At 37.3% G+C, this 10,877-nt stretch overlaps 1 long non-coding RNA gene across 1 annotated transcript; it reads right to left on the bottom strand.

The window, feature by feature from the left end:
- LOC141376636 (uncharacterized) lies at positions 1 to 10,197 on the bottom strand. Its single transcript, XR_012387233.1, has 3 exons — positions 8,276 to 10,197; positions 8,113 to 8,167; positions 1 to 1,288 (listed from the first exon to the last, which is right to left on the bottom strand). It is a non-coding gene; the product is annotated as an uncharacterized lncRNA (long non-coding RNA).
- Positions 10,198 to 10,877: the final 680 nt, after the last annotated feature.

Raw genomic sequence — 10,877 nt, 5'->3', positions numbered from 1 at the left:
AATATTTGGTTAGGTTTAGTTCATGACGTCAGGTGATCAAAATCCCATGTCTAGCCAGTGGCTAAGGACTACATTATTTTGGTGTAAAATAATGACTTGGAATTACAGTTCTTTGGACAGTTCTGTCCAAACAGCTTACAAAATTTTCATCATAGGTGTCCTTTAAATCTAAGTATTTTTGAGATTTTTTACATGAAAAACAGTTAAAGAAGAAAAGAAAAACAGTTAAGAACGCATCTGATATTATAGCGATATGGTTATGTTTGCACATCTCTGCAATTCATGTTGACGGATAAGGAAATTACAAATGCAATGCTATGAAAGTTTGATGTGGGCAGCACAGTGGCTCAGTGGTTAGCACTGTCATCTCACAGCAAGAAGGTCGCTGGTTCGAGTCCTGGCTGGGCCAGTTGGCATTTATGTGCAGTTTGCATGTTCGCCCCATGTTCTTTTGTGTTTTCTCCGGATGCTCTGGTTACAATGTATAAAAAGTATTTAGAGAGTTTTTTTTTTAGATTATTGAAATATTTTTTTATTGAAAGATTCTTTGAGGAAGCCAAAATACTTCTTGCGTATATTGATTTGTTTTGTTATTTTAAGGAGGAGAGGCTGTCTCTGGCTTTTTGCCTGATTTACAAACTCATACACACATTTTATCCTTTGTTCATGCAGAAGATTCACAAAAAATAAGCACATGCCACACTTATAAACATAGTAGAAGCTGTTATCTATTATTTTAAGATAATAAAAAAAAACAGTTGAATTTAATCATTTGGAAAATTCAGCAATTATTTCAACCGCACCCAAGACAAACCCTCATGTTTACAGTAAACAACATTAATCTGCATGTGGTGCTTATTTAATAAACACATCAATTCTCTATGTGTACAACAATTATCCTCGTCCTGCGTAAATCAATCAGACTTTTCTTTATCAACCTGCATTTACTTCACAATGAGAAGTAGTTTGCAAAGATCACAGTCTTATCCAGAGGTTGACGGAGAGCTCTGGTACACACCACCAGGTGCATAGAAGTGTGTGTGTGTGTGTGTGTGTGTGTGTGTGTGTGTGTGTGTGTGTGTGTGTGTACAGAGCTGCTGCGAAGTCACACAGGCTTGTTCAAACTAATTAAAAAGTGCCTCATTGATTAGGCTGCGCCGGGGTGCTGAGTTGCGGGTAAAGCCCTCTATCACGGCACTGTGAGAGTGTGTGTTTCACAGTTACGTGATCACGGCAGGACAACAACTGCTTGTTTAGCCATACTGCTTGTATCCACGTGCCATTGATCCTAAAGCACAAACACATAAATGCCAGATTGGCTGTTTTTGAATGATGAGGTTACCACATCCATACAGTATGTCCACATGATTTCATCACATCACAATAAATCCCCCAACCGTTCTGAACCACTTTTAAAAAACAGACTGATTCCAAACATATCTTTAAAATAAAGGTCTGGCATTTAAGATTTAACATTTATAAAAAGTTTTCCATTGAAAAAAAAAGGTTATTTTTAATGGAGAGGAAACACACTTCCGATTATTAAAATGTTGTTTACACTTTTACTGTTAATAAAGTACACATTTTATATATATATATATATATATATATATATATATATATATATATATATATATATATATATATATATATATATATATATATATATATAAGCTTAATAGTTCTGTGGGTCTCGACTATCAAATTTGATCTTTATTTTGTATTCTCTATTGGATTTAAGTCAGGTGATTGGCTGGGCCATTCTACAGCTTGATTTTCTTTCTCTGAAAGCATTTGAGAGTTTCCTTGGCTGTGTATTGGATCATTGTCTTGAAATGTTCACTCTGGTTTAATCTTCATCATCCTGGTAAAGTAGATGTTGGACTGAAGCAGCTGATATTTATTTACAATGATGAAGCACAAATGATTTCTGAAGAACTACTGAGGGATTTCTGCAGTCTGGGCTTTTACTCCATTTTTACACCTTCCTTTCCTTACGTGTTCAATACTCTCTTTTTTCCCTGTGTCATTTCATTTTATTATACATATCTTAATTTGTAAACTACTTAATATTGTTTTCTATATGGATATATTTGGTTCTGGTGAAAACTCAAGTCAACAGTCAGCACCTTTAGAAATAAGTTTTCTGAGAAAAAAGGTGTAAAAAAATTTTTTTTAATTACAAACTGTAGTTTTGCCGAATGACTAAAAAGTAATCAGTATGACGGTGAAAACTGTACATTTCTATTCATCTTTCTGCAATCTTATACCAAAAATGTAAATAAGGACTGTTAAAATAGCTAAAAATATGGAAGACCATTGTTATTATGTGATTGCATTGTATTGCAATATGGAACAATTAAATGTTAAATTAATAAATATTAAATCAAACATTTAAACAAAACATGTTATATCAAAAGTAATTCACAAAAACTAGAAACTGAAATTATTTAATGACAATAACTTTCCATGGTTTCCTCTAAATTAGTTATAAAAATGATTGTATAACAGGATAAAACATGCAATTATAAAAATACAAGATATTAATTGTACCCAGCTTAAATGTATGAACTTTTTGAACCTTCTTAGTGAACAAGATATGTTTTGCCCAACACAATCTCACGGCAGTTCGTAACTTTTTCATTCAGTGGCTAATTTGTACAAATTCGTACGATCTAATTCGTACATTTTAGTACGATTTGCTTATCCCCCAATGACGGTTGGGTTTAGGGGTGGGGTTAGGTGCCACGCCTCCTTTTTAAAATCGTACATTTTCTTACGACTGAACTCGTACGAATTAGCCACTAAACTGCCAAAACGTAAAATACTTACGTTTTCTCGTGAGATCAGGCTGGTTTTGCACTATATATATATATATATATATATATATATATATATATATATATATATATATATATATATATATATATATATATATATATAGTGGGGGAAAAGTATTCAACACATCACCATTTTAGGAAGACAAATTATCATATGGATTTGTTTATATGGCAAAACCAGCCTGATCTCACGAGAAAACGTAATAAAAAAAAAAAATATATATATATATATATATATATATATATATATATATATATATATATATATATATATATATATATATATATATATATATATTATTATTTTTTTTTATCTATTTCATTGTGATAACCCTGGATCATTCTAATGATCATAATGTGTTCAAACATACTGGAACAGTTATTACAACCTAGAGAAATAATATAAGGTAATAATAAAATGTTTATAAAAAACTACCTGGCTTGTTGGAAAGACAGAAAAGAAAGTAGAGGGAAAAGGATAAATTTGATCAACTCACATTAATGATGCATTATTGATGACTGTTAATTGAAGATTGTCTATAAAACCTAGATCAGGAATATTAGGTAAATAAATCTGAAGATTAAAGTCAGCATGAACTGAAAGTTGCTGCAGTTGATGTATGTCCTACTGAAAGAGGATATTAAGTAGGGGGCGTGGCTTTATTTTTGAGCCCCTCTCATCTTTCTCTTGCAGAAAAGTAATGGTAGAAGGGGCGTGGATAAGCATATTTTGTCAAACTGACATCATCAGAGAAGTACCACCCTCCCAAAGTAAAAGTAAATGGTTAGATTTATTTATGGATAAACATTTATGGCATAGTTGTTCACCGTAAGACTAACAATGTGCACTAGCAAATTATTCATTCTTTTTTATTCAGCTTAGTCCCTTACTTATCAAGGGTCTCCACAGTTGAATGAACCACCAACTATTCCAGGATATGGTTTACGCAGCAGATGTCCAGCAGTGCTAACCACTGAGCCATCATGCTGCCCTACTAGCAAATTGGACATTGTAAATTGAGATTTAAAATTATAAAAAAAAAAAATCACCTGGTGAAAACTAAATAAATAAATTAAAAAAAAAACAGAAAAAAAGGAAAGTATCCAGAAAATCAGAGACAGAGAGAGTGATGGCTGGAAAAGGGATTGACGGGTTGTTCACACAGTGTCTGGCTCCCACTACAGAGCATCTGACAGGAGTGTAAATCTCTCTGTTGAATGGATCAGCCTGACATATACAGGGCCTGCTGACATACTTCTCAATCACAGATGGGCACAAGCACAGAGCGCCCTGCCATGCCAAAGCCAAAGCGACACATTCAGATTTACCACTCATCTTTGCCTGTAGCTCACATGAACACGCGCACCATGCAAATCTGGGGCAAAGTGTGTAAATACACAGTGTAGGAAAAAAAAAAAATCATGATTTGTTCACAACCATGCTGTGCCACGAGGAGAACTGGTAATGGCTGCCAAGTGGATAGCACACATGTTCCAGACCTATTGAGCTAACATGTACACTACAAGTCAGAGATGTAGGTTTAAATCTGGCATGTATTTATTGCATTCTTGGAAATAGACCTTAAAGCAGGGGTGTCCACACTCGATCCTGGTGAGCCGATGTCCTGGAGATTTTAGCTCCAACCCTAACCAAACACACACAAACCAGCGAATCAAGCTCTTACTAGGTATACTAGAAACTTCCAGGTAGGTATGTTGAAGCAAGTTGGAGCTAAGATCAGCCGGACACCGGCCCTCCCGGACCAACTTTGGACACCACTGCCCTAAAGGGATAGTTCAGCTAAAAATTAAAATGTTCTTTTAGTCCCATCTCAGGCTACTATGTAATTTTATTCTTTAGGAGAATGTTGACAAGCTTGCTCCTTAGATAAGGTGAATCTGTTATATTTAATTTGCAGAGATATAGGCCCTATCCCAATTCATTTTTTAACCATACTCCTTCCCCTTGGCCCTTGAAACAGAGTGTGAAGGGAAAGGGCTTCAAATTTTACCCCTAAGAAATGGGACAGCACTACAACACCTGCACACGTCATCATATGTTACCGTGATCTCTTACTTTATATGAGATCGATGATGCTGACTGCTGTAGTTATTCCAGTTGCGTTATTGATTTATTTATTAATTTTAGTTTTTTTTCTTCAGGAAATCCCAAAGTCAATGATATTAATTATCATAATGATACAATGTGGCAATATGCTCATAACTGTACTGTGCATTTACACCTTGATCATATTCATCTAAGCAAACACACAAAAACAACATTAACATCCCAGGCAAAGAATTCTGGCCCAGATGTAGCAAAAAGCTGGCACAGCAGGCATTCATACGGCACTGGCATACAGCATTTGAGCTAAACATGGCCCGGGTTTGGCAGAGATGGCACCATCTTTAAATCGGCACTTCTGCCAGATAGCATGTAGTATTTGGTCCAGATGTTAAAATTTACTATGTTGGCCACGTAAATTTGGCCTTTCTTGACCCACATTTAAAGTACATTTCAATTATTTCTAAGTAAAGAAAACATTCTACCATTACACAGCAACATATCTGGCCCAATTATGGATTATTAACTTGGCTGAGACTTGTTTGGTCCTTATATGGAAGCCAGACTTGGTCCAATCATATACCGTAGTTCACTGCAGCATGTGGGGCAAGCAAAAGCTGATTGTGTGGGCCAGATACATTTTGCTATGTGGGATTATGCCAGACACTGTAGAACGCTCATTCCTAGCCACTAGACTTTTCAGACAGGGTATTTGAGTGTCATCGAGTGACTGATGTGAAAGTGTGTTGTAGGATTACAATACAAGAGTTAGTAGTATGGATTATAGATGGGTTTTTTTATCTTTTTTTTTAGAGCATGACTGTAAAACAGGGACGCCATTATGAATGTATAAAAACGTATGCTTGTCAGTTGTAAAAATTCATAATAATGACAAAAAATATTGATTTGAGCATCTCCTTACTTCTGTGTGCTGCCATGCTGTCTTGGTAACAGGTGTATTCTGGGAAATGTTCTTACCTATTGGTTTCGGGTGTGGTCCTAAAGAAATCTCAGTTTCAATGGCTATCTAACCCTTTCAAGGTTTTAGGAAGGATGAGGGATATAGAACAAAAACCACCCCGAGGGGGAAAAACATAACTATAACACTAACAGACAAACAAACTTGGCTGGCATGACAGGAGCAAGAGCAGAAACACATGGGGAGTTTAGACGACGAACTGGCACAGGACAGAAAACATGAGGGGATTATAAAGCAAAAGTAAATTGACACAAACAGGTGAACATGACAAACTAATAATGAGTTAACAAGGAGGGTGGGACTAGAAAATAGACGGGAGAGCGCATGACACAGAAACAACACAAGCCATGCTCTCACATAAAATGACTAGAAAACGCAGCCAATGAGATAACGCAGTGTTCATGACAACACAAGCACATGGTGCATGTCAACACGCACCACGTGCTAGACACAACACCAACAGAAGACTGAACGAAAGACACGAGTACACGATGAATGAAAGCACTCACCGCGCACTCATACACGCAGTGTGCATGTCTCATCCCAGCGCCGATCAAAATCGAAACCAACTAAATTGACACGCTGGGAATGAAGCACGCAGAGCCCGCGCGGCCGCATCAAGCTGGAGCGTGCACGCTCTGCGCACAACTACAAAGGTGCGCGCACAGACCCAAGAAAACTCGAGCCGAGAACAACAGGACTGAACTAGACATGACTAGTGTCCGGACTCTGCCACCAAAAGAAGAATTTACATGACCAGAGTGGCAGAACCCTGACAAGCCCTTCCCCTTAGCCCTATGCTTTCAAGCTAAAGAGAATTGGGACACCGCTACTACTTCACATGAACATGGCCATAGTCTTAAAATAATTTTGGCTTGAATGTTCTAAAAATGGTACATTCTGAAGGGGATTTGAGACATTTGCTAAAAACCGGGTCAATCCTACTAGCGCTAGATAGAAAAATTAGCCACACCCATATTATAATGCAACTCAACTGGTTACTCACTAGCTAAGCAGGTCTAAGCCTGGTCAGTACCTGGATGAGAGACCACATGGGAAAACTAGGTTGCTGTTGAAATTTGTCAGTAAGGCCAGCAGGATGCGCTCAACCTGTGATCTGTGTAAGTCCTAATGCCCCACTGGTGCCATTGTCCTGTGGCTGCTATCGTATCATCCAAGTGGATGCTGCACACTGGTGGTGAAGTGAGGAGACCTGCCCTCTCATGATTGTGAAGTGCTTTGGGTGTATGGCTATACACGATAAACGTGCTATATATATATATGAGCCGAGGTTCGAACCAGCGACGTTCTTGCTTTATATATATATGGGCGACGCAGTGGTGCAGTGGGTAGCATGATCGCCTCACAGCAAGAACGTCGCTGGTTCGAACCTCAGCTCAGTTGGCGTTTCTGTTCAGTTTGCATGTTCTCCCTGCGTTCGTGTAGGTTTCCTCCGGGTGCTCCGGTTTCCCCCACAGTCCAAAAACATGCGGTACAGGTGAATTGGGTAGGCTAAATTGTCCGCAGTGTAAGAGTGTGTGTGTGAATGAGTGTATGTGAATGTTTCCCAGAGATGGGTTGCGGCTGGAAGGGCATCCGCTGCGTAAAAACTTACTGGATAAGTTGGCGGTTCAATCCGCTGTGGCGACCCCAGATTAATAAAGGGACAAACGACAAGAAAATGAATGGATATATATATATATATATATATATATATATATATATATATATATATATATTTTTTTTTTTTTTTTTATGTAACTTTGAGCTGTTGGTGGCGCTACAGAGTTTATTTACATTTTTAGTGGTTGGCCAAAGTTCTAAGAAGGTTGTTAGAATGCATCATTTTATTTATTTAGTTTTATCTATTTATTTTGATTTTATAATTTTTTTCATTGAATGATTTTTAAATAAAAAATGTATCTTTTTATTTATTTATTTATGTTTTTTAAATTGTGACATTTGCCTTTTTAAACAAGAAAATATTGTCATAAGATTCAACAAAAATGAATGTAAATTTGAGTTGATGGTGGCGCTACCTAGTTTAATTTAGATGGTCCAAATTTCCTTCCCTTAGTGGTTGGCCAAATTTTCATGTTTCCTTTTCGTTTAGGACAAAGACAACAGAACACTTGCGTAGATAGTTCTAGAAATGCTTCTTTTTGGTTTTGTTATGCATCATATTAAAGATTATATAGATTATGAAAGAATTAAAACACAATACCAACCTCTCTGCTTTTCACTGGGTTTACAGCAATCTGTTTTTAAACCTCATCAGGTTTCCTAGGAAATCAAGAGAAAGAATTTCGATGTTGGCTGAAGCTAGAGGAAACACCTCTCACCTCCACAACTGCCTAGCCAAATAAATCGGAGAGAAATATAGATCAATACCTTGTTGTAATTCTGAGCAGTTCTCTGGGCCCAGCAGCATTGGATGAATTCAGAGGAGTGGTGCTGGTTAACTACAACACAGCTTCCTCCTTCAGCCCAAACCTGGCCAATATCTACACTCCCATTCTAGAAAAAAATCCTTTTCTGAGATGTCTGAAGGGCTGGAGTCTCCGTTGGTGGCACCTGGAAGAAACCGCCCCATCAGCTGAAGGAGGGCAAAGCGTAGTTCAGCTAACCCAGTCAGACCTCCCTCCCACTGGTCACGTCCCCTCTGGCTGCCCCTTCTACTGTTTGGAGCTCTGGGATCTGACAACACAACCCTGCCAAAGTCCATTACATTTACCTCACCAGTTTCTGCTAGAAGAGCAAGAGAGAAAGTGTAAGATAGAGAGCAGGTAAAGAAAGAATCAAGTAATAACTGAAAGAGAAGAAGACATGCAGTATATTTGTATTCATATGTTTTCACCTTGAAACCTCAGCTGGTTGTGTTATACTATAGTGGGAAAGAGACATTCAGCTCTGGATTAATGTAGGCGCTGCGGTTAACTAATTTAAAAAAATGTTCACTCCAGTTAGATTTTTCTCTAAAGGTAAAGTCCAAATAAACTGGTTTAAGCAAGTAAAATGTATGTTCTTTTCATTATTCTTTTATTATCGGATTGTTTTTGTTGTCCTTTGAACATTTTGCCATGCCCTGGCATTTGTGCTTATTTCTTAAACCCATAATATACTATTGGCTAACAATTATTCATACATTTTCCTTCAGCTTAGTGTCTTATTTATTAGGGGTCACCATACAGGAATAAACTGCCAAATATGCCAGCATATGTTTTATGCAGCAGATGCTGGGAAACACCCATACACTCTCTCATTCACACATACGGCCAATTTAGTTCATCCAATTCACCTATAGTGCATGTCTTTGGACTGTGGGGGAAACCGTAGAACACGGGGAGGATTTGCGTCCATTGTTTAGTGAAAAATAGTTTGTGTTGTTTTATTTAATTAATTATTGTTATTAATAACTATTATTTTAAGTAATGAGGAGGGTAAGTACAAGAAGCTTATGGTCACGCGAGACCCCTGATCTAGAACCTATGCTCTAAAATGCCTGGTCATACATTGGGCTGGTAAATATTAATAATAATTAATGCATATATAAATAGGCGTCATGGGGGTGCAGCAGGTAGCATGATTGCCTTACAGCAAGAAGGTCGCTGGTTTAAGCCCTGGCTCAATCAGTTTCTGTGCAAAGATTGCTTGTTTTCCATGTTTGCGTGGCTTTCATCCTGGTTCTCTGGTTTCCCCCACAGTTCAAAGACATGCGGTATAGGTAAATTAAATCAGCTAAATTGACCATAGTGTATGTATGTGAACGTGAGAGTGTATGGGTGTTTCCCAGTGTTGGGTTTCGGTTAGAAGGGCATCCGCTGCTGCTGGATAAGTTAAAAGAAAATGAATGAGCATGAATAAATAAAAGCCAAAATAATAAGTGATAATGAGAAAACAACCTTTAGTTATGTGGAGATCACGAGAAAATACTGGTTGTGATCATAAGAAAATGAGTTGTTATGTTAGGATCAAGAGAAAACGAGAGAAGAAATATTTGAATGTATGGCCTTGTCACAATCACCAGCGATCTAACCACAATAGATCGCTGGAGAACATTCACACAAACTACAATTCTGCCTTAATATGAACTACAAGTCCTTTCATGCAACAGACACAGACAGTTTTTAATGGCACCAATTCCCTCTGAATCCCTCGAATGGTGGGCACCAGATTTCTCTGACGATGTGAAGTGTAATCAGTCCATGAGCAGCATCAGCTGTGTGAGTGTAATCAATAGAGATTTAGAGCAGGTGTGTGTGTGTGTTGCATGACAGGATTTGTAGTTCATATTGAGGCAGGATTGTAGTTTGTGTGAATGTGAATATTCTCCAGCGATCTATAGTGGTTGGATCGCTGGTGATCGTGTCAGGCCTCTTAGGTCTTCTGTTCTTTTCTGTCATACTGTCACATACATTTTGCCATTTTGTCATAGAAGTATACTTTGCATTTATGCAAGTATGCATTTTTAAGTACTTTTTAGAAAAGGATTTAAACATGACATCACCTCCACATGCAGCCAATGGAAATTTTAGAGTGATGCAATGTTAAGTGCTGCATCTTTACTTATGCAAGTTGAATAGATTCAACTTGATAAATATTGCAATAGCATTGCCTATGAAGAATGACACAGAGATGCTGCAATAATTTAAGAAAGAGACTGTCTCCATGGTTTCTATGGCAGTAAATTTGACAGCCAAGGGGGACTTGACATCACCGACAGGCATCACGATGACACAGACCTGTTTCAGTGGTTAAAGCAGAAGATTTTTGTAACAAAAAGACTGATGCTGTGACTTTAATGCTACAACTGTAGATTTTTACAGTGTATCTTTACATGCACAACATAATCAAGCTATTTTAAGCTATAGACAGTGGCATTTGAGCTACTGTTTGAGCTACAAAGAAAACAAATGACAAATTATTAATAGATTTATTTTAACTGAAGTTGAACTTTTTACATAAAAATAGCTTTTAAAATGATGATTATTAT

This window comes from Danio rerio, chromosome 11, assembly GCF_049306965.1.
Source record: "Danio rerio strain Tuebingen ecotype United States chromosome 11, GRCz12tu, whole genome shotgun sequence".
NCBI classification, from domain to species: Eukaryota; Metazoa; Chordata; class Actinopteri; order Cypriniformes; family Danionidae; genus Danio; species Danio rerio.
Note: the sequence above shows the minus strand (reverse complement) of the source record. Positions and strands in the feature narration are given on the sequence as shown.